The sequence below is a fragment of the Liolophura sinensis genome, chromosome 1 (genome assembly GCF_032854445.1).
Source record: "Liolophura sinensis isolate JHLJ2023 chromosome 1, CUHK_Ljap_v2, whole genome shotgun sequence".
Taxonomy (NCBI): domain Eukaryota; kingdom Metazoa; phylum Mollusca; class Polyplacophora; order Chitonida; family Chitonidae; genus Liolophura; species Liolophura sinensis.
This window is the reverse complement of record NC_088295.1, coordinates 57,260,431-57,285,752: the sequence shown is the minus strand read 5'-3', so window position 1 is coordinate 57,285,752 and position 25,322 is coordinate 57,260,431. Positions and strand designations below refer to the sequence as shown.

General features: G+C 37.4%; 1 protein-coding gene across 2 annotated transcripts in view; it reads right to left on the bottom strand.

Moving 5' to 3' along the window:
• Positions 1–25,322, bottom strand: part of LOC135468496 (2-oxoisovalerate dehydrogenase subunit beta, mitochondrial-like) — a 105,662-nt gene that overhangs the window by 28,570 nt on the left and 51,770 nt on the right. The window contains exon 10 of one of the 2 annotated variants that reach the window (XR_010444232.1): positions 6,047–6,181. The exons of the other annotated variant lie outside the window; for it this stretch is intronic. The gene's annotated coding sequence lies outside the window, so the exon portion shown is untranslated. The remainder of the gene's footprint in view (positions 1–6,046; positions 6,182–25,322) is intronic. 2 annotated transcript variants of the gene reach the window in all.

The window sequence follows — 25,322 nt, the reverse complement described above, 5'->3', positions numbered from 1 at the left end:
GCAAGGTGACACAACTACTCTTAGACATTATCAGACACGATAACTACTCTCAGACATTATCAGGCAAGGCAACACGACTGTACTCTCAGACATTATCAGACAAGGAGACAACTACTCTCAGACATTATCGGACAAGGTGACACAACTACTCTTAGACATTATCAGGCAAGGTGACACAACTACTCTTAGACATTATCAGGCAAGGTGACACAACTACTCTTAGACATTATCAGACATGATGACACAACTACTCTCAGACATTATCGGACAAGGTGACACAACTACTCTAGGATATTCTCAGACATTATCAGACAATGTGACACCACAACTCTTACCAGGCAAGGCAACACGACTACTCTCAGACATTATCTGACAAGGCAACACGACTACACTCTCAGACATTATCTGACAAGGCAACACGACTGCTCTCAGACATTATCTGACAAGGCAACACAACTATACTCTCAGACATTATCTGACAAGGCAACACGACTACTCTCAGACATTATCTGACAAGGCAACACGACTACTCTCAGACATTATCTGACAAGGTAATATGACTATACTCTCAAACATTACCTGACAAGGCAACACAACTACTCTCAGACATTATCTGACAAGGCAACACGACTATACTCTCAGGCATTATCTGACAAGGCAACACAACTATGCTCTCAGACATTATCTGACAAGGCAACACGACTATACTCTCAGGCATTATCTGACAAGGCAACACGACTATACTCTCAGACATTATCCGACAAGGCAACAAGACCATACTCTCAGACATTATCCGACAAGGCAACACGACTACTCTCAGACATTATCTGACAAGGCAACACGACTATACTCTCAGACATTATCCGACAAGGCAAAACGACTACTCTCAGACATTATCTGACAAGGCAACATGACTACTCTCAGACATTATCATGTATTAATATTCAAGTTATATAATCACCACGTTGCATAGATCAATTCAAGGTCAAATGCAAATAACATTTCTGGGCATCTAACAGTGAGTTAACTTCACAAATTCTATGTTATTTCTTTTCTCTAGCCAGTGTCATACCTCATTTAGCAGCTGCTTACTTTTTGATATATAATCTTTGTGCAACCAAACAACAGGCAAAATTCAACAATAAACCAAAGTAATATAAACCATATTTCAAGAACACCCTCTATCGTTGTACTCCGTTATATTTCAATCTCTTACATGGACACCTTCTACTATTGTACTCTGTTATATTTCAGTCTGTTACAAGGACACCTTCTATGTTAATTGGACACCTTCTATGTTAATTGGACACCTTCTATGGTCGTACTCCCTGTTATATTTCAATCTGTTACATGGACACCTTCTATGGTCGTACTCTGTTATATTTTAATCTATTACGTGGACACCTTCTATGGTTGTACTCCCTGTTATATTTTAATCTATTACGTGGACATCTTCAATGGTTGTACTCCTTGATATATTTTAATCTCTTACATGGACATCTTCCATGGTTGTACTCCCTGTTATATTTTAATCTCTTACATGGACACCTTGTATGGTTGTACTCCCTGTTATATTTCAATCTGTTACATGGACACCTTCTATAATTACCATATATAATCACCTACATGTGCCATGTTTTTGACAATCCACCAGAGGTCACATGTGTATTTCATAACCCCCAAACCATTTCATATTAAATCCAACCACACAAATATCATTTTACAGACCATGTGCTAGCGTGTCTCCCTAGCCGCTCAACCCCTTTGGAGAAGAAAGGTTCTAAATGTGTCTATGCATACTTCATTCATGAAAAACTTTTGACACATATTCTAAGCCCATTTGGAGCACGGAAATGCGGTAATGGAAACAAACACAGGCATCAAAATGTGAACCAGATGCCGACCGACACAACAGTCTCCTTTTTTATTTTTACGCAATAGAGGAGTTTGCTCTGCAGATGGTACTCTTCAAGCCATCCCCGATAAAAGCTGAGGGAACTCTAGGGTATAACGTTTAAACCGTAAGCCACTTGTTTAATGTTTCTCATTACTCCCACATGATAGACACATATCAACTGTGCTGTATGCATACTGCATCAGCTGGATTCATTTATAATAACTATGGAAAAATTCATGCCAGATTAATAGTGGCTGAGAGAATACGAAGCTATAAAACCGAGAGAGAATAAACTGAGCAAGCCCATGGCTGTAGTCAAGTTCACTTTTTTACACCCAAAAAAAGGGCAACTTTAAAGGTCAAAAAGCATCACCAACGGAATATCCAACAGGATTCTATACCATGTAAATTGTAACCCAAACATTGTCTGAGAAGTTGTTGTAGTAGTTAAAAGGCAAGCCTCTGTGATTGTGGCATCCAAATCTGGGGAAAACTGTTTGAGGTATGTCAAATGGAGAATTGAAAAATCCTTAATGTATATAATTAATGATGGAAATTCTCAGTGACTGTTTTTCCACATGATGCAAATTTGGGACACATTTGCTAAATGCCAGACAAAATAATCTGGCCCTCAATGTGGTTTCACTGCAGGTTTGTGGAATGTTGTGTTGTGCAAGCCACAATTAGCACATTTGTTTTTCACCCTACTAAGCCTACAGTCTTGGGCGCTACACGCAGGCGACGGTCGCAGCAGGCATTCCCGCCACTGTTGTTTGTTAGGGTTTACACACAGGTCACATGTGCAACCGCTAGATGCGGAAATCTGCATTCGGTGAAAGCCTTGCTGAGCCATGGGCAACGTGAGTAAATGAAAGTGCAAATCTTTGACAAATACAGCTGGGCTTCTGGAAGACGAAAAAACTGGTGAAGTGGAGAGTGGATGGGATAATGGGGGAACAGAGCTGGGGGGGGGGGAGGAGTGAGGGTGAGGTGGAGTGCTTGAACTACCATGGTGCCAGAATGAAAGTCGACAGATGGAGGCCTCTGGCGACAACTTCAATGTACATGGAAATTACAGCAGTCTAAACTCTGGGTACACACGACCTCGAGTCGACCCCAATTTTAGTGTGAGCAGACAGTGTTATGTAATATTTGGTAAAGAATTTGACAGTCAGAAAGTGAGCAAACCAAACAAATCAGTGGGTTTAAACAGCAGAATTTGTCATAAAAGAACCGTTACATTATTTTCGAACTTGTTTTACTTGGGGCATAAAAGTGTTGTTTTAGACCTGAACACAAATAAGCGTCCTAAAGTATGACTTCTGGTGGTGAAACTGATCATCCTATCTTCAGAATAAACCTTGACCTCTAACATCTAAGGTCACTGGACCTCTCAGAATCAGGACAAATGGGTAACTTAATGTAGTCACAAACAAAATTTTAGGCTATTTACAACAGTTTATAAAAAGGAGAAAAAAAAAAAAAATAGAAAAATGTAAAAAGGGAATCTTGTTGACATTCACTGTCAAACAGATAAAGTAAAAATAACTACACTGTAAGTTTGCTAGAGCCCACAGGTTAATGAGGTAATAAATACAACAAAAGGTTCTGGTCTTAAACAATGATCTGAAGTGCATCAGATATTTATAGGTAAATACATCTGAGCTGTGGAATTAAAGCAATTAGCAGTATCATATGAGAAAAACTACTTCACCTGAACACCATAACCGGTCAAACATCTCAAGTATTTATCCCACAAAAAGAGGCAGAAAAATGTTACAGTGCATCATTGAATCCAAGGTCACATCTTTAACACCTTGAATTACTTTCATCTCATAACCACCCAAATAAATTATATATTTATGCTTTCATAATTAGTGGAAATTACGCCACAGCTCATGTAATATAATAACACACAATGTGGGTTTTGCATTTCTATAATGTGAGAACTCCATGCATTTTTACGTAATTATTTATTTCTTTTCATAGCATTCGGTTCTTTTGGTACAGGTACACTGTAAACTGCTTAAGTTGAAAAGAATTTTCCTGGCTGATATACATGTACATCACCTAGTATATTTTCAAAACAATTGTGAAAAACAGTATTATTGTTTTAAATTGTGGTCTTGCTGAGCTAAAAATTACAGGCGTGGTACATACGGGAAATGCCTTCACACATCCATGACAGTTCACATAAACTACATATACACGTATATATTATGCAAAAATTTAGTCTATGTGAATTAGGGTACATATGTACCTCATGTACCTCAATTCTTCAACCTTATGATGTTCAAATGTTAAAACATGATGTTCAAATATGTTAAAACATGATGTTCAAATATGTTCATTAAGCAAGATGTTCAAATGTTAAAATATGATGTTCAAATGTTAAAACATGATTAAGATTTGTGTTAAAACATAATGTTCAAATGTTAAAACACGGTGTTCAAATGTTAAAACACGGTGTTCAAATGTTAAAACACGGTGTTCAAATGTTAAAACAACCAGTAGAATGAGTTTATCCTTCTTTAACCCTTGCTTGTTTCCACACTACCTCAATAATAAAGCTGCCTCGTCAAGTGCTGCCAACTGCCATAAAAATTTTATGATCAAGAAATGACAGAAGTGATAAGCACGAAGTCATCTGACAATATTTGTCCCATGCCATACAGCTGTATGTACATCAAATGAGAGCGATAATTTACCATTTCCAAAAAAAATTAGCGATATGAAAAAGATCACAAATGTGTAGATATGCATCTCTACCTTTGCCTTGATTATTTTACTCATTACTGAACTTTTTTTTTCAGAGATCCAGAATCAAAATGCATGTGCATGTAAAAAAAAAAAAGTATAAGTAAATGAGCAAAATATAGTAAAGGCAAAATTAAACTAGAGTAAAATATACATATTGACTGTAAGTATTCAACTTTTCCCTCCATTAAAGCACTCTTTTCAGGGCATGAAATTATGCATACAATTATTAGGAAATTAATGCTCAAAATAATTTGTTTATGTCATTAAAGATTTGATGCAAAAAATATAGTACGACATTAGTTGAATGTTGCACATGTGTCATACAAAATCTTTCATTTCTGCAGGAGTTGGTTTTTGGGTTTCCCTGAGACTCTGCCCAGTTTCCTTCCACCATCATGCTGGCTGCTGTCGTATAAGTGAAATGTTCTTAAGTACAACGTAAAACACCAATCAAATAAATAAACAAATTTCTGCAGGAGTAAATACTCTATTGATACTGCTGAAGTAGCTTACTGAAGCTACCTGTAGATTGGAGGTTTTTCACCAAATACAACTGATTGCCTAATTGTAAGCCTTAATGTTCATGGCCAAATTATTTATTTTTCAAATTTAAGATAAAAACAAATAACCTTTGGTTTTGCTGTCTAGTGTTTTTTTTTCAAGACCTGGATCTACATCTGTTACTGGTAGCTTTTCTATGAAGAGAAATCGCTTTTAATCAAAAGAACAAAAAAATGAGCTCAATCAGTTTAAACTTTATGTTAATTAAGCTGATTAGCTTTATGCAAACATTCTTAAAGATACAGTGTGAAGGTCAAAACTTGAGGCAAAGCCATCTTTTTACAAAACAAATAGCTGTCTCCCACCTTGTAGTTATGGGGGAATATATTGAAATGCACCTACCTATATGTACATACACCGGGCTAACTTCAGACCAGCTCAAGGTGTCACAATTAATTAGTTTTCGCTGCTCCCACGATTATGCCACACACGAACACACTGACACACCCATGTAGCTACAGACAGGTGCATATCAAGATGTCCCTAGGGCGTTTATAGCAAACAGGTATAAAAGTGCAAAATGAATCACCACATGCACACAGTTACATAATCAATGACCCAAGAAGGCCTCTCAGTTTTTTGGTGTCCCTGTCATTTTTGCTTTTCGTCCTTGGTACAGTATATAAATAAAGGGAAGGATTGTTTGATGATCACTGATCGATTTTACATAAAGGTGTATATAAATGTTAAGAAAAAAATAAAAAAAAATAAAAATAAAAAAAAGGGCCCAGATGGGAATTGCTTGCATAATCTGTAGGAACTTGAAATGAAATCCTAACAAAAACGTACAATAAAGGGAACAAACTGTAGAACTTGATGAATACCTACTCGTTAGACCAGTCAAAAATGCTCTTCCATAACTGAAATAGTTGTGACGTACATCGCACCTGGATTTGACCTCAGATCTCAACATCTGAAATCCAGCACTTAGGTACCGAGTTGGAGGGAAATTCCCCCTAGCTCCTGTTACAAGCAAAGCAAACATTGCATGGATGTTGCAAACTGTTGCATGACGAAGAAGAACTCTGAGAATCTACATGTAAAAACTTGTCAGAAGAAGTTCATATGGGATAAATGTATGACAAAGCCTTAATTCCTCAACCTTCTGGCATATGAAAAATTAATTTTCACTGGCACGAGATGTGTACTCTTTTTTTTGTTTATTTATACAAAAAAAATGCATAAGAAAAATGACCAGAATTTAATTCAGAAATGCCAAACAAGTCAACATTGTAATTATGATGTATAGTTTCCTCTCACCACCCTCCCCCATCCCCCCCCCACCCCCTCCCCCCAACCCCCTTGTGTCAGTCTTGTCTCTGCTTTCAGTGCAATTTATGCACATTTTAAATTTGACTTTGGAGACTACACTTCATTGGTTGGATTGACCAAGTTGGGCTTCACAAAAAATAAACTTTTATCAATGAGCACAGAATAATGCTTTCAGAACATGCTTGAATAAACGCCTTGCAAACATGCAAAAAGGTTGAAGACTTACAGTACCACACCTGAACACAATTAAATGGGTGTCCATATTTCTGGAATTGCTATTCCAAACACGTACATATACACAGCTATACCTGTAGCTTATATATTGCACGTGTCTGATAAAAAGGGAACCAGCAGAGAGATATTGGTACACTCCCAAAAAACCACATAAATGGTAGACTAAACCACAGCTGAACATTTACATATGTTGCAAAAAGATGACAAGCCTTTCATGAGGCCACATGAATAGAGTCATCCATCAGAGATCAATGAGGTATCTCAATGTCGGTGGAATCAGCTATTCTATTACAATTTGCATATTACATGCACTGAATGAAGATAAGTCAATGCCTCTTAACAAAATGCAATCCTTTCATCTTTTTTTGTCTCTGTGCTGTAACATTATTTGTAGTACCATATAGTAAAGCGATCAGCTCTCCAAAAGAAAACAGGCCAGCAGTGAAGCTTCAGCAGCAGTTCATGCATTTCTGAATAAACATTCCACTCACATACACTGGGGTTTTTGTGGAAGTATTTTAAAAGGCAGCACAAATGATGCACTTAACTGCACATCTGCAGCCAAAGGGGAAAAAAAGAGGCATGAGGCAACCACATCTACACTTTAAAGGTCTTAAAGGACACAAAAAATGAGGGAAAACTGCCCTAACCATGATTCAGAATGCAGAAAATACATGAACTATACAGCCCAGGAATTTATTCCAATACTATATATGAAATCCTAATATTTATATCACAGGATACAGACCTGAAGTTCCAGTATATACTATAGATATGCATAAAATATATATGTACCTAGAATACCCACCATTAAAGTCACAGTAAAACTGACCCCAGATATGATGCCCCACTATTAAACTCACTGTAATGCTGATACAAGATGACCCACAACTAAACTCACAGTAATACTGATACCAGACACGCCACCTCTAAACTCACAGTAATATTGATATCAGACACCCCACCACTAAACTCACAGCAATATTGATATCCGATAACCCACTAATAAATTCACAGCAATATTGATATCTGATGACCCACCATTAAACTCTCATGCTGGCTTCCTCTCTGGCCGTAGGTGGGAAGTTCTGTCAGACCCCTGCGGATGGTTGTGGGTTTCCCCCAGGCTCTGCCCGGTTTCCTCCCACCATAATGCTGGTCACCGTCGTATAAGGGAAATATCCTTGAGTACGGAGTAAAACATCAATCAAATAAATAAATAAATAACCATTAAACTCACAGAAATACTGATACCTGGTGCGCCACCATTAAACTCACAGTAAAACTGATACCTGATGCCCCACCATTAACCCAGAGTAATACTGATACCTGATGCCCCACCATTAAACTCACAGTAATACAGATACCTGATGCCCCACCATTAAACTCACAGTAATACAGATACCTGATGCCCCACCATTAAACTCACAGTAATACTGACACCTGATGGACCACCCTTAAACTCACAGTAATACAGATACCTGATGCCCCACCATTAAACTCACAGTAATACAGATACCTGATGCCCCACCATTGAACTCACAGTAATACTCACACCTGATGGACCACCCTTAAACTCACAGTAAAACTGATACCTGATGTCCGACCATTAAACTCACAGTAATACAGATACCTGATGCCCCACCATAAAACTCACAGAAATGCAGATACCTGATACCCCACCATTAAACTCACAGTATTACTGATACCTGGTGCCCCACCATTAAACTCACAGTAATACAAATACCTAATGGCACACCATTAAACACACAGTATTACTGATAACCCACCATTATGTAAAAATGTATGCTTGTAGTTTAAACGTCATACTTAACAATTTTTCAGTCATGTGACAATGAAAAGTAATTAGGTGTTTGTATACTGTGTCCTCTTGTGGCAAGGCAAGTCCATGCCGCCACAAAGTATCATGCCGGAAGACACCAGACCTGATACCTCACCCACCTCCCCCCTCTGTCACATTATACTGACACCGGGCTAACCAGTCCAGGGCCCAGTTTCACAAAGCGGCGTACAACATTTTTTTTATCGTACATTTGCCATACAACATTTTTGTACGTCACTATTACCGTACCATTGTCCTATATGTGCCATTATCATATACGTACCACATCTTTGTGAGACTGGGTCCTGTTTCCTAGCTCTAACCTCTCAGTGCCCAGCGCCAACAATGCAGCAGCAAGTACCATTTTAAATGACCCGACCTGGCTTTGATTCAAGCTCTTTCGCCTTCCAGGATGACCCTCTAACAGACGCTGATGCTCCACTATTAAACTCACGGCATATAATACAGATTTCAGTACATTTTTCAAGTACGTTTGATTCCTCTGAGAATGGGAATTTGATGAATACGCCAGAGTGTTTACAGATTCTTAATGCATGGATACATTGTAAAAAAAGTGTGACAGGCAATCACGAGAACTAATGCCATCACATTTTTATGGTAACACAGCTTTATAAAAGCCTTAAAGACATGTATGCATCCTGCTACATGTCAGAAAGGGTTCCCTTTCCCTCAGGTACACACGTAACACATCATGGTATTCCTTTCCCCGTGTACAATAATCAACCCTTTCCAAGAAAAAATAACAATAACTATTTCTGCTATGTAAAGTTTTCTTTACATTTAAAACTGATACGCTACTCTGGTGAGAGTTTCAAGTTTTCTCGAACAAGCAAGTATTCAGCATATATCATTCATCGCAAATAATGTTGATTGTGGGTGTTTTGTCCGGTGGGGCTTTTGTCTGGGGGGGTGGGGGGTGATTGTTTTTGTCCAGTGGGGCTTTTGCCCACACCCTTGGGGAGGTTTGTGAGTCTAGGCAGGCTTGTGTTGAGAGGTGAAATATTACTGAGGAAATTTTAAAATATTTTTTTTTATAATCCATTCTTTTGCAAGGTGTAATGGTCTCAAGGAATTCTTCCTATCAGCTGAAACTCTTCTGAATGTATGTATTACATATTAGCAAATATTATATAGACTACACGAATTAGGCTACAGGAATTATAAAAAAACTGCAATATCACGCAGCCTAGAGGTACACAAATTATCCAATGCACATAATGCTTTATGCACAATAGATTAACAAATTCATGTCAGCTATATCCTTTCCATCATTGTACAGGGTTTTTTTTTTTCATGTGACACCAATGTCACTCAAACTTACACAGAATACAAACTCACCCACAAATGACAATACTGAGTTAACAGTATAGTTATTCATGCTTTATTTACAAACTCTGCTGGAGACTACTGGACCTTTTAGGCTGTTACTGGCTCATAAATATAGCACCAATGTGACCTCGTCTTTCATTGGTTAATATTTCATGTGACATCATCAAGGTCAAAAGTTGATAGATTAACAAAAAAGGCATCCAGAAACAGTTGTCATTCACTCACTTCCACCCCTAGCTTATCACCAATGGGCATACAGCATGCAGGCAAAAACAGGTTCATCAGACAGATTTTTTCTAAACCCTTTACACACGAAAGTTTTTCAAAACTTTGACAAAAAATGCTAACACATAATATTCCACAATTTATTCATGTTTTGTTTTAAAAGCAGATTAAGCAGATCCATGAATTCATGTACCCATACACATTCATTTTTATACACGCATGAACACATACAGTACTGAATTAAAATTTCAACTTCATTGACAGCAATAAAGTTACTCATTTTACTGCTTTTGATCGAGAATTCTATTCATCTCACAATGATGATGTAAGGTTTCTTTCAACGGTATTAAAGACATCCGAATGGAAAAATTTGAATTTCAGCACCAAAAATTAATATTTTATATTACTATTTCTACATGGAGATACAGTAGACACAAGAGAATCAATAGAACAGTATAATGCCTCATTATAAAAACACCAAAAAAAAAAAAGAAATTACAAAATTCCATTCAAACTACGATTAAGAGACCTACAATTTTGCCCCTGACAAAGTCGCACACGTTGCTATATTCTGAGGATTCTAATGATAAAAGATGGATGTTTTGAGGTTAGTTTAGATGATACATGAAGGATGATATCCAACTGAAAAAATTTAAGTTTTAGCAAAAAAAGGAAAACATTTGACCTTCGATTAACTGTCTCTAAGAATACATTTTTTTTCTTCTTTTTGGAGTTTTACTTTCCTTTTCTGCACAGGTATGTTGAAAACATGAAAACAAATTTCCATTATAATAGCTGGTAATAACATATTTTTACATTTAAATATATAGTTAACTTTTCATTGATAATCACAACAAAAATACTTGAACCAAAAAAAAAAAAAAAACAACAAAAAAAAATAATAAAAACATGTAATGGCACTTGTAGGAGCCAGTGAAAAAAGAATCTCTGTCTTTAATTGAAAATCAGCAATTCTTGACTTTTTAATAAAAAATTTTCTTGTCTCAATTGATAAGCACAGCGATGAAAAAATCTGCATATGTTTCAGCTAATATGACCTAGTTTTCATCAGCGATGATTACGGCTCGTATTGGTTATCCCCAGTCATATGTAAATTTTGCGTGCGATAATCAGACGTTCTTTAACATTTTTTCACATACATGTACCAGTATTCTTGTTGTTTACCTTTGGGAGATGTTCGTTGTGGGATCGAAAGAGTTAGACTTATTTAAACACTGCAGTGAACCTGAACATCCATCATGATAAGCATAAACCCTGTACTTCAAAGTAACCAAACTGTCCCTAATACTGCTTCCAACAAACTTTACAAGTGATCTTTTGAGAACTGAATAGAAGTTATGTGACATGTCGTATTTGATAATGTTAATTATCAAGTATTGGTGAAGTGATATCACAAGCAGTTGAGGTAAACATCATTTGTAAAGGCTCATCAAGCTAAAGGGCATTCTATGAATACTTAAAAAAAAAAAAAAACATTCAACAGGTGATAAATAATGTCTATAAAAGAAAGATGTGGGGAGGTATATTGCACTGAATTGAATTGGAGCCTTTATTTAAAGAGCGTAAACCTGTCAAAATGAACAATTTACACTTCCTTGAGGCCCTTTTGAACCACACACGATATACACTGCATATCAATCTCAGCCAGTTCAAATAACCGATAAACTGGTATAGTTAAGCTCAGTGTGAATTTTATGCACCTGTACATGTATATGTCTGCATGTACACATGCACTGAAACAAAGCCTACATGCATGTCAAAGTATTCCACTCAATATTAAATCTGCTACGCTCAACTGACTCAATTCCCTTCCATATTTTCCAAATACTGTATGTGATGTAAAAATGACTATCAATTTATACTCCCGTTATCTGGGGGTCAATGTCACAGCACCTTTTCTGACTTACCTGTAAGTCAAAATTTAAAACCACCCCACACAATGCTTGGTGTTCGGTACCGGGAATTGAAATCTACTGAATACACATTTGTCCTCCTATCACATTTATCAGGTGATCAAAATTTTAATTTATGAAGCCACAAAACAAAACTCTAAACTCACATTTTAAAATTTCCACGGAGATGGATTTGTGGAATCAGCCACTGATTCTCAATCTTTGAGAAGACGTTTTGATTGGACGGCTGAATGTCCTGCTGGATATCGTTAAGTGTCAGCCCCAAAAGTAATGTTTTATGCATGATCTTTCTTGGCCCATAAAATATTGCATTGCACTTTTTTCACTGAGATTTCAGGGCAAATATATATGAAATTTTTTTCTTTTTTTTCAGAAAAATCCTTTTCTGTGCTCTTCTGTATTTTCCGCTGACAAATAGCAGAAGTGAGTAAACTTCGTACAATACCATGGGAATGCTGAGCCTGCACAGTACCATACAGCCTTGTCTTAATTCCTAATCTATTTACGAAATAGCACTACAGAGGGCCAGCAATTAGGCAACTGGAATTAGAAGCAACAAGTAATTATGTTGACAAGCCTAGGTCAGACTGTCTCGATCCAGGGGACTGACATACTCTGGATGATTACTGCTATAGAGCCACGCACTAAGGTACTTCAGCTACGCGTACTGCAGTCAGCTATGTATACACTGCAAATGTGAATAATTACATGTACGTGTGCTTGAGGTCTGCTCTCTTTGGTGCCTGTGTACATTACATACAATGTACACACTGCGTTTTTGCAGAAGTAGAACAGCGCATGGTTTTAAGCGTTGTCGTGTGTGTATTTAGGAGATTTTGAATTTGATGGCAAGGTCACGAGTCTGGGAGGTGGTGTTGTAGATGACTTGAATACTAAGGTAAATGTACATGTAGCTAGATATGAAAGAGAATTAAAGTTGTGATTTGAAATCAGTGCGTTCTGTTTTACCATAAATGTTTACAGAATCAATGCTGATTGGCTGATAGCAGAGTTAGGATTTCAATGGTTAAGGCCTCGGCCCAGGTTATTTATTTATTTATCTGATCAATCTTTTGCAACACACTCAAGAGCATTTCCCTTACAGCAGCCAGCATTATGGTGGCCCACCACTATCCGCAGGTTGCTGAAAGACCATCCCCATACAGCCAAAGTGGAAGCCAGCATTAGCTGGACTTGAACTCACAGTTATCACATTGATGAAAGCCTCCTGGGTCATTCTGCTGCACTAGCACACTAGTCACCAAGTCATGGAGGCCTCCCTCCGCACTGGTTTATATATGGTTAAATAAATATAACCTAAAATTCAGCTTTAATACTCTGACTCTCGCACTCAAAGTACCTAACTTTTTGAACATTCTTCAAAAATTGAAGAATTTTTAAAGAAATTTTAAAATTTTAAAAATTTTAGAAATTTTAAAGAAAAAAAAAAAATCAATTTTTTCATTCTTCCTCCATACTAACTATTCTGTATGGCTACAAATATACTTTATCCTACATCTCATGACATGATGTGTGTCAGTATGAGTATGGACAGTTATGTTAATACATTGCCATATATAACTGTCACCTATTTATACAACGGTTCCTACAGACATCCGTTGTAGAGGCAATTATTATGAATGCCTGCATGTATCTTCTCAAAAAATGTCCTCCACTGAAATAGATCCATCATCTTAATGACGGTGTAACTTCTAGCAAACAATGTATGTCAGCATGGGGCAAACTTTTTTGCGATTACGCTGAAGAAAATCGTGAGTGTGCAATGTATACACAAACAAAATGATACGAACCTCAATTATTATGGCAATTATTTCAAAAGACAAGGTTCGAAACACACATGTACGTTTTAGCCAGAGGGGGGAGGGGATGAGAGGTGTCTCCGTGTCTAAGTGAGACACCTATCCTCATGAAATCAACATGCGAGAAACAAAAAAAACAAAAACAAAAAAAAAAAAACGGACAGGGGACGCCCTTCTTTCAAAATCTGGCTAAATCTAAATCTGCTTCAAAGCAACAGTCATATGGTATAAATGCTGTCTGTAGGCCATGCTCCATTTTCTACTGCATACAGTAAACCATTATTGACCCATATCTGAATCCAGTTGCCACAACATGTAGTTATAAGGTTGCAGCCTCACATCAGGGAGTTGTCAGGAAGCCAGCATGAGCTGGACCTGAACTCACAGCGTCCACATTAGTGAGAGGCACCTGGGTCATTGTGCTATGCTGGCGTGCTAACTCTCTCCGCCACGGAGGCCCCTATAAGGCTGCAGCTTCAGGTCAGTGAGTTGTGTCAGGTGCCACTGTTTCCTTGAGGCTCTGCTCAGTTTTTTTTTTTTTAAATGAGAAAACCTGACTGCCATCATAACAATGAAATGTTATTCAGTTCTGCTTAAAATCCAATTCAGATTCATTTTAAGGCAAAGCCACTGGCCATGCAGATATGTAAACAGAAACCAGTTTGTTGTTATAGGCTGTGCTCAAGAACATTTCATATCTGTCAGGTCATACGATAATTCAAAACAAAAGAGGGCCTGAAATCAAGATGCATCCAATGCATTCACACGCCAAGGCCCACAAAGGAATGACTCATTAGAGACAATTAAATACTGGCTGCTCATCATCTTTTTCCCTCAGAGCATGGAGAAAAAAAGGTTGGCACTAGAAAGGACAAATCTGTTTTGCACAGAAAAATTGTGACAGATACACTGTGATATTGTGCTATAATTTGCTGGGTTATGGTGACAACATAGGATGTGCAGGCACCATCACCCAAGCTAAACAACCAATCAAAATCATCCTCCCACCTGAGCTGATATCCTTAAATTAGGTGAGGAGGTCAGAGGTTGATTAGCATACAAATGAGGTGATACTGTCTCTGACCTAAAATTTCGTCCATGACTATCACTCATTTTGCCTATTATAAAGTTTCAGAGTTCCATTGATCTTATAAAAGTGCTTTTTTATTTTATGATGTATGATTTTAGGAAGTATGATTTTATGCTATTGAAAAAAATTCTAAATTTCCAGCATGAAATGTAACATTGTTTTACTTCTGTTAGCCTCTTGAAATGAATTTTCTGAAAAAAAATGAAAATGAAATTTTTAGGGCAAATACAGTTCTGGATATAAATCGCCCAACCTGTGAGGGAGAGCCTGAATAAACTGCTTTAAATGACACCATAATGATCAACCCAATTTCTACATTAAATCATCATTCTATCCTTTATAATCAGGCCTTACACAATTATGTGTTGAAGATGAAAGATATATTTGAAATCAACATGGAGTTTAATTTCATATTTTGGGGCAAACCTTTAGGTCATTTAGAGTGGGTCATAATGTCCTGGAAGTCACCGGCAAGACATTTTACACAATAAACTGGCAACACACTTGTGGTACATGTATTTACTGTAATTCTTCAACTTTTTCGCACGTTTGCAAAATGTTTATTCAAGCATATTCTGAGGGCAACATCTTCTGTAGATAGAAAAAGGTATACTTTTTGAAATTGACCTGAAAATTGGTGAACCCAACCAATGCAATTTTTTCTCCACAATGAAATTAAAAATGTGCATAAATTGCAATGAAAGTTGCTCTTTCATATGTGAAAACCTTGAGGAATTAGTATTACAAACATGCATGAAGAAGGCCTACACTGTAACTGCTACAAACTAACTGAACAAAGTGTATGTATCTTTTCATACCTGATGCGGGAAAAAAAAACCCGAACAGGATCATTTTCTCTTAGAGCTAAAAGAAAAGCTCTCACCAGGGTTTAAGTCTGGCAGTATCTGTTGGGAGTTTACAAGGTGTGGAATTTAAATCTATGTCTAATTAGCAGAGATGTGTAAAGATCAACCATATCATGACAAGTAAAACAACAAACTAATCCTGGCCAGCTATTTATAGATCACTTTCTCATTGGTTAGCGAGGCGATGTCACACTGCACTGAGCTAAGCACACAAGTGAGCCAAAAAAAAAAAAAAAAAAGAAAAGAAAAAAACTTCAGCATGTTTACCTTCTACTTGAATATTTACTTGTACCTTCAGGCTAGATTTGAGTTTCACATCAATTGACAACTGAAAACACCGATTTACACTCTTCTCTTCATTTATTTATTTTCTTTTTTGGAGACAAATTAAAATGTATGCTTGTATATGGTGTTTGACGACATTTTTCCATGGGAACTATCTGATTTTCAAAATATGAGAATTCTTAATAATACAAAATATAAATGTTAAGGAATAACATTTTTGCATGTCCTGAAAAAATTAACTGATAAAATAAAAAACACATGGTTTTTTCACCTATGAAAAATTCTTTCACCGTGATGCACATTGTCTAAAACCAAAATTAGTTGTTTTTTTTTTTAATTCAACGAAATACAATGTCATTTCCCACCCACTTTCAAAAATCTTCTTTGATTTAGCCAACCATTTAATTTTTGTTATTCTTAATTCCCCTGAAAATTTACATAATGCAAGCTTGTGCATATTTTGAGCAGATTGAGTGTTCTAGCCTGGGGTAGACTGATTGAGTAATAAAGACCTGAAGATCGTGATTATGCAAAACTATCACTCACTACAGTAAAAAAAAAAAATCCATTCCCGTGCTTAAGTCATTAAAATTCAAATACTACACCTAAAAACACTTCTTCACATGCTAAATCCACAGAATTTCATTGGGTAGTTTTGATATAGTCAGTTTGACATGCTGAAATGGGAACGTGCGTGAAAGTAGACTGTACCATTAACATAGTAGCCTACAAGGGTATTCACATCAGACTCACTCATGATGTGCGCATGACTGCATGTACAAAACCTGTGTCTGTAACAGGCCTACAGGCCTACATCTATAATGTATATGTACAAAACCTGTGTCTGTAACAGGTCTACAGGCCTACATCTATAATGTATATGTACAAAACCTGTGTCTGTAACAGGCCTACAGGCCTACATCTATAATGTATATGTACAAAACCTGTGTCTGTAACAGGCCTACAGGCCTACATCTATAATGTATATGTACAAAACCTGTGTCTGTAACAGGTCTACAGACCTACATCTATAATGTATATGTACAAAACCTGTGTCTGTAACAGGCCTACAGTCCTACATCTATAATGTATATGTACAAAACCTGTGTCTGTAACAGGCCTACAGGCCTACATCTATAATGTATATGTACAAAACCTGTGTCTGTAACAGGCCTACAGACCTACATTTATAATGTATATGTACAAAACCTGTGTCTGTAACAGGCCTACAGGCCTACATTTATAATGTACATGTACAAAACCTGTGTCTGTAACAGGCCTACAGGCCTACATCTATAATGTATATGTACAAAACCTGTGTCTGTAACAGGCCTACAGTCCTACATCTATAATGTATATGTACAAAACCTGTGTATGTAACAGGCCTACAGGCCTACATCTATAATGTATATGTACAAAACCTGTGTCTGTAACAGGTCTACAGGCCTACATCTATAATGTATATGTACAAAACCTGTGTCTGTAACAGGCCTACAGACCTACATCTATAATGTATATGTACAAAACCTGTGTCTGTAACAGGCCTACAGGCCTACATCTATAATGTATATGTACAAAACCTGTGTCTGTAACAGGCCTACAGGCCTACATCTATAATGTATATGTACAAAACCTGTGTATGTAACAGGCCTACAGGCCTACATCTATAATGTATATGTACAAAACCTGTGTCTGTAACAGGCCTACAGACCTACATCTATAATGTATATGTACAAAACCTGTGTCTGTAACAGGTCTACAGGCCTACATCTATAATGTATATGTACAAAACCTGTGTCTGTAACAGGTCTACAGGCCTACATCTATAATGTATATGTACAAAACCTGTGTCTGTAACAGGTCTACAGGCCTACATCTATAATGTATATGTACAAAACCTGTGTCTGTAACAGGTCTACAGACCTACATCTATAATGTATATGTACACAGAATGATCATAATATTTCCACCATATTGTGGTGACAGCAATATAATTTAACCGTACAGGTACGTAACACCTGCTGAATGTTCGTCTGATTACATGATTCGGTTTACCAAAAGTTGGGAACAATTTTAATTTACTGTCTTCCATAGTCACTGCATGAACAAGGTCCCTATTTCATTATAAAGATTTTTCAATGTATGTCTCTACTCTCATCAAAAGTTTAAACTTGCAACATCGGACAGTTTCACAAACTCACATTATACCTAGCTATGCCCTTCTATATCATGACTTTAAAACTTATGACCTAATTTCAATAGTTTGTCCTTGGTGCAAACTAAGGCAGTTAGCTTTTTGGGGTGAAGGAAACTTAATGACGTAAGATTTATGACCTAATTTCAATAGTTTGTTCTTGGTGCAAACTAAGGCAGTTAGCTTTTTGGGGTGAAGGAAACTTAATGACGTAAGTTTTATGACCTGATTTCAATAGTTTGTCCTTGGTGCAAACTAAGGCAGTTAGCTTTTTGGGGTGAAGGAAACTTAATGACGTAAGTTTTATGACCTAATTTCAATAGTTTGTCCTTGGTGCAAACTAAGGCAGTTAGCTTTCTGGGGTGAAGGAAACTTAATGACGTAAGATTTATGACCTAATTTCAATAGTTTGTCCTTGGTGCAAACTATGGCAGTTAGCTTTTTGGGGTGAAGGAAACTTAATGACGTAAGATTTATGACCTAATTTCAATAGTTTGTCCTTGGTGCAAACTAAGGCAGTTAGCTTTTTGGGGTGAAGGAAACTTAATGACGTAAGATTTATGACCTAATTCAGACTTGTGAGTGAGATTATGTCCGAGCCCCAATGCAAGTAGGGAAGATCGACTCCTACATGCCAGCAACCGGCAAATGGTTGTGGGTTTCCTCTGGTTTCTGCCCGGTTTCCTCCCACCTGTAATAATGCTGGCTGCTATCGTATTCTTGAATATCAAATATTCTTGAGTACGGCGTAAAACACCAATCAAATAAATAAATAAATCAAAATCAACTCCTGCACCATTAGGTCACAGCGATTTATGTACGTATTAGTTGAGAGATGTACAAGTCAAGAAACATGTAGACGAACTTTTGCCACATGCATTTTTCTACATAACCCCAAATAAGCATTGGTATGAAATCAAGCTTTCATCAAAATGTCAAAAATAGCTAACAGAGGAGTCTTTCAATGGCAAAACCGTATAATACTACACTTCAGTGCGATTAAACAAAGAGGGACTATGAAGTATCTGAGAAGTTAATTCTAATGTCATTTTCTTCACAGTACATGAATATTATTTATAACACTGGATACATCTTAACCCAGCTATGTGGCCAATAAAACTGATACTTCTCATATCTCTCATGCCTGTACCATAACATTTTTTCCCTTACATTGTCATTCCACCAGAATGAAAAATAAACAATTTAAATTAAAGACTGTTTATATCTGCCAATGTATAGAAGTAGGCAGAGTATCACATCATATTGGAAAACACTGTGCTGTATGAGCTGACGACTTTAACCCGACCAAACAGCATGACCAGGGGCTGGAGTGGCCGAGTGTTTGGCATGCTAGCGCAGCACAATGGCTGACAGGAGCCTTTCACCAATGCAATCACTGAAAGTTGGATAAAAAGTACTGGCCACCTTTGTGTATGTGAAACATCACTGAGTACAGCAAAACACCAACCAAATTATAATTAAATAAATTATATTGAATAAATCTAAAGCCACTCATGCATCCCTCCCACACACCAATGCATCCCTCCCAAACACCAATGCATCCCTCCCACACACCAATGCATCCCTCCCACACACCAATGCATCCTTCACACACAAAAGCAACCCTCCCTCGCACCAAAGCGTAACTCCCACACACCAATGCATCCCTCTCACACACCAATGCATCCTTCCCACACAAAAGCAACCCTCCCACGCACCAATGCGTAACTCGTACACACCAATGCAACCCGCCCACATACCATTGTAAACGCCCACACAAAAGCAACCCTCCCACATACCATTGCATAACTCCCACACACCATTGCATAACTCCCACACACCAATGCATCCCTCCCACACATAAATGCATCCCTCCCACACACCAATGCGTAACTCCCACACACCAATACGTAACTCCCACACACCAATGCTTAACTCCCACACACCAATGCATCCCTCTCACACACAAATGCATCCCTCTCACACACCAATGCATCCTTCTCACACACCAATGCATCCCTCTCACACACCAATGCACCCCTCTCACATTATAATCAAAACAGCCATAAATGTATTCAACACATGTGTAGAATCTGTGTGTCATGCTGGGCCCTCAAAGGCCCATGTCAGGATGCCAATGCCTTAATATCATCTCACCTAGTTACTTATTTGATTGGTCTTTCTGTGTTTGTTTTTAAGCACCTGTCAAGAATATTTCATGGCTATCACTGAGTACACAATGGAAATGTATGGGTGGAAGGGACATAGATGGGTCTCAAGCGAAACTACAGCACCATTAATATCAAGAACCTGCAAAATCTCTGAATAGCTGAGCCAGGAGGAGACGGATTAGAACATGCGACCTCACAGTCCTAGTGGTCGGCAGTCTACACCAGGCCATCCTATAAAAATACTCTGTTGGGCCTATCAGCAAAAAAAATTGTCAGTCAGCATGGAATTCTAGGTAATGAAATAGGTAGGGATTTTAGAGAAAGTAACACTGAGACACAAAAGCCAAATAAACACTCCAGTGTAATGCCATCTTTGATAAGCGTTGATCAGGTTACACCTAGCAAACCATTCTTTAGTCATTGATCTTTAATCTTTGGTATAAAATGCATTTTTTACTGATTTGTACAATGTACACACAACATACCATTCTGTTGCATTTTTACAGTCTGCAAATGAAGTAACAATGACCCTAATTTCTCAACCTTTTCACATATGAAAGTGTAATTTTCAGTGCGATTTATGCACCTTTTTAATGCGATACTGGAAACTATACCCACTGGGTTGGCCAGATTCAGGGCTTCACATAAAGTATAATTTTATTAGTCTGAACAGAATAATGCCTCCAGAATATGCTTGAATAAACACCTTGCAAACATGCAAAAAGGGTGAATTAATGAATGCTTGGGGTTTAACATAGTACTTAACAATTTTTCAGTCATGTGACGACAAGGAGTCATTAGGTGTGGGTACATATAGCGTGTCTTCTTGTAGCAGGGCGAGTCCATGCCGCCACTGAAGTATCATGCCAAAGACACCAGACATGACACCTCACCCAGTCACATTATACTGACACCGGGCCAACCAGTCCTGTTTCCTTGCTCTAACCTTTCAGTGCTGAGCACCAAGCGAGGCAGTGACTAGTACCATTTGTAATATGTTTTTTTTAAGCTTTTTGGGTCTCCTCTTCGAGGCAGATGCTCTCTAACCAAAGGCCACCGAAGCGGTCGCAAAATATTGAAGAATTACAGTAGTCCAAAAAGACAACTTCACGTTCTTCATCTACTTCTATATAGATATCACTATACTGTATGCTTTATTTTCAAGAGGATTGATATTTGCTTTATGTAAATCAGACAATTTGTTTGGACATTATATATACACCGCACACACATGTACGCCATTTATGTATGACATATGGTATTTTGTCTCATTTCAGCATTTAATTTCCTGTAAAGGCCACACAAATCTGAGGCTGCTGATTTTATATCAGACACTTCCATACACCTTTCACACAGGCTGATTATTTGATACTCAAATATCCCACCAGCTTAATTCTCATTATCTAGACCACGTAAATTCATTAATTTCCAATATATGCTTTCAAATCAATGCACGTTTATTTGAATCTCTATATACTGAGAAAACAAATTATAAAAGACAAGAAAAATGCAGCATCTATTCCAGAACTATTATCTATTTATATGTACTAGTTTATTATTCCAATAATTCACTGCTCACTGCCTAGTTTATATTAATGACCGCCAATAAATGTAAATAACAATGCACTTCAATAAATGTAAATAATAATGCACTTCAATAAATGTAAATAATAATGCACTTCAATAAATGTAAAAAAAATGCACTTCAATAAATGTAAATAATAATGCACTTCAATAAATGTAAATGGTAATGCACTTCATAAATGTTTGATCTCAGCTAGTGCTGGCCTCCAAGTCACTCATGCACTGGAGGGTGAGAGCTAGGGAAATGTGTGTGCTGTGTGAATGGGTGACAGACTGAGGTGTGGGGGTGTTGTGAAGGGGTGGTGACTACATGAGGACAATTAGGGAAACGGAAAAGTCCTAGATATTAAGGAAGAACTGTCCTTGGACAATAACTGTCAGGAGTTATCTTTTACACTTGAAAAAAAATAAAAATAATACAAAATTAATATTTCAGCAATCATAATTTTAGAGCATAAAGTAATTTAATATGCTCTGAACAATTATCTTGCCTATCTAGATCTTGGTCATTATTAAGTTTGAACAGACAAAGTATTAAAGTAAAGATATAAAAAAGTAAACTATAGAGGCCAAAAATTCACAAATGAGATCAAGCCTCAGTTCCTGGCTTTCTCTTAATCAGGAGCTCATTTAGTTGGCTTGTTTAAGTCCCACAAATCTAGAACTTTAATACAGTCGCTGGGGCCTCTGTGGCTCAGTTGGTTAGCGCGCTAACGCAGCATAACGACCCAGGAGTCTCTCACCAATGCAGTCACTGTGAGTTGAAGTCCAGCTCATGCTGGCCTTCTTTTATGGCCGTGGGTTTTCACCCGCCATAAAGCTGGCCGCCGTCATAGAAGTGAAATATTCTTGAGTAAGGGCATAAAACACCAATCAAATAAACAAAATAAAATAAATAATCATTTGAGGGGTCAGTACTCACTAACTGACCAATGAACAGCAGAGAGGTTATATACTGCGCCCACATGCCAGATAGTCCCAAACCCACAAGATACAAACACTCTATTCAGTCTGAGAATGTTGAGAATGTAACATAAATGACTACAGCTCTTCTTGCCAAATCAGCATTTTTAGTCTTATAACTTTTGCAAAGGAAATAAGCTATGTTTTTCTCCGGCATTTAGTTGTCAGTCTCTTTATCATCAACTTTATCGGAAAGCTTATGCAGAGATTTCAATATGGTATAACAGGTTGATCTTGGGCTAACCTTGGACAAATTATCCATTAAATTTTGCTGATGGTTCGGATAAGGGAACTTTTTTCAGCCATTTTGTAAATAAACCATTGGCATATACAACAGAATTGCAGAGTATCGTTCCTTTGTCGACTTTTAAATGTGCTAATTTAAACATTTAACCAATGAGGAGGTTTGACTTCTTGTTAGCTGCATTCTCTTGTACTCGGCTTAAAATTAAAACATAATGGAAACAATCATTTACAGGTGTATAATCTCAGGTACAAAGCCATAACTTTATTACTTTAAGTCAGAATAAATGACCGATAGCAACTGAATCTGCCTACTGTCATTTATTCCGCTCTTTTCATCAAAAACCCACATGTTTGTAAGTAACACCTAACATTAAACTATGTACATTATCAGTGTCAAATCCAAATATCTGCCCATAAATCAATGTTTTGGCAGACATGTAGGCAATAGATGTAAGATAACATCGAATGCTAAATTCCCAATGACGTCAACGATGGAAAGGGCTTGTAAGACTCATTGAAAGCATGGCTGGAAATTGGTCAATATAATTCTGATGCCGTGATTTCTAATCAAACTGACCTTGGGCTAAGTATCAAGGAATTATAAATTATACACCTTGCTAACTATAGAAGGGTACAGAATAACCAAGTAAATTCAAAAGGATTCCATTCAAACTCTGTGTACTATTTAGGTTCTTAAAAGACGTTGTATACTTGGCACCATTTGGAGTTTGAGTAAATCTAGCCATACATATATAGTGTACCTTAAAATCTGAAAATGTAACATTTCTCCTAGTACTTAACATAAAGGGATGACAATCATATGTATTCTGCCATGTAACATTTCGCCAAAACGACGTAACAAAATCATCCGACAAAACACAAAAAGTAGTGCATGTTAATGTTAAGGAACTAAGACTGCTTTTGTAGCCACTATTTTAGCATTTTATTTAGCTACCATCAGCAGTAACAAACGCATTAAGCAATGCTTCATAAATATATAGCAGTTTTGATCGTGGAAATAGCCAATGATCCACAAAAAAAAGTTTTAAAGTTATCAATAAACAGTATTTGTGTTTTATGTGAAAATTCTAAACCTTTACATGGATCTGTATGACATCTGAAATTCATGTAACTAAATTATGTACAGTCTTTCTCTTCAAAAATCCATTAAAAAGCAATATGTATATGTATTACCTTTGTGCATATTATCTTTTGAGTTTTTTTATTTATTATACCTGTATGTGTTTATCTGAACACGAACAAATATGTATGGGAGTATATAAAATGATGAAAAGTCTTTCATCTCTACACAGAAGCTATCACTTTGACGGTTAAAGCCCAGTGCACATGAACATCATTTGTTGTGGAAAACGTGATTTTCAGATCCTGTTAGCTGTCAAATGATTCAGAGTACATCGGGTACCTGCACATGGTAAATATTTGCTGAAACCCGTTTTTGGGTGAGTGAGTGCTTGGGGTTTAACATCGTACTTAACAATTATTCAGTCATATGACGAAGAAGAAATCCTTAGAGTGCATGTGCCTCCTTGTGGCAGGACAGATTTCCACCGCTCTTTTATCTAGTGCTGCTTCACTTAGACAGTACACTGGTATGGATCAACCAGTCGTTGCACTATCCCTTCATGTTGAATGTCAAGCAAAGAAGTTACAACTCCCTCTTTTAAGGTCTCAGGTGTCACTCGACACAGGATTGACCCTGGATCTACTGCTCCTGAAGTGGACGCTCTACCAACTGTGCTGTCAAGGCCAGTCCCGTTTTTGAAGACTCAACAATGAAACACCGTCTTATGATACATTCAGGGGCCTCTGTGGCTCAGTTGGTTAGTGCGCCAGCGCAGCGTAATGACCCAGAAGCCTCTCTCATGCGGTTGCTGTGAGTTCAAGTCCAGCTCTTGCTGGCTTCCTCTCTGGCCGAATGTGGGAAGGTCTGCCAGCATCCTGTTCATCCTGGCCGCCATCCTATAAGTGAAATATTCTTGAGTGCGGCATAGAACACCAATCAAATA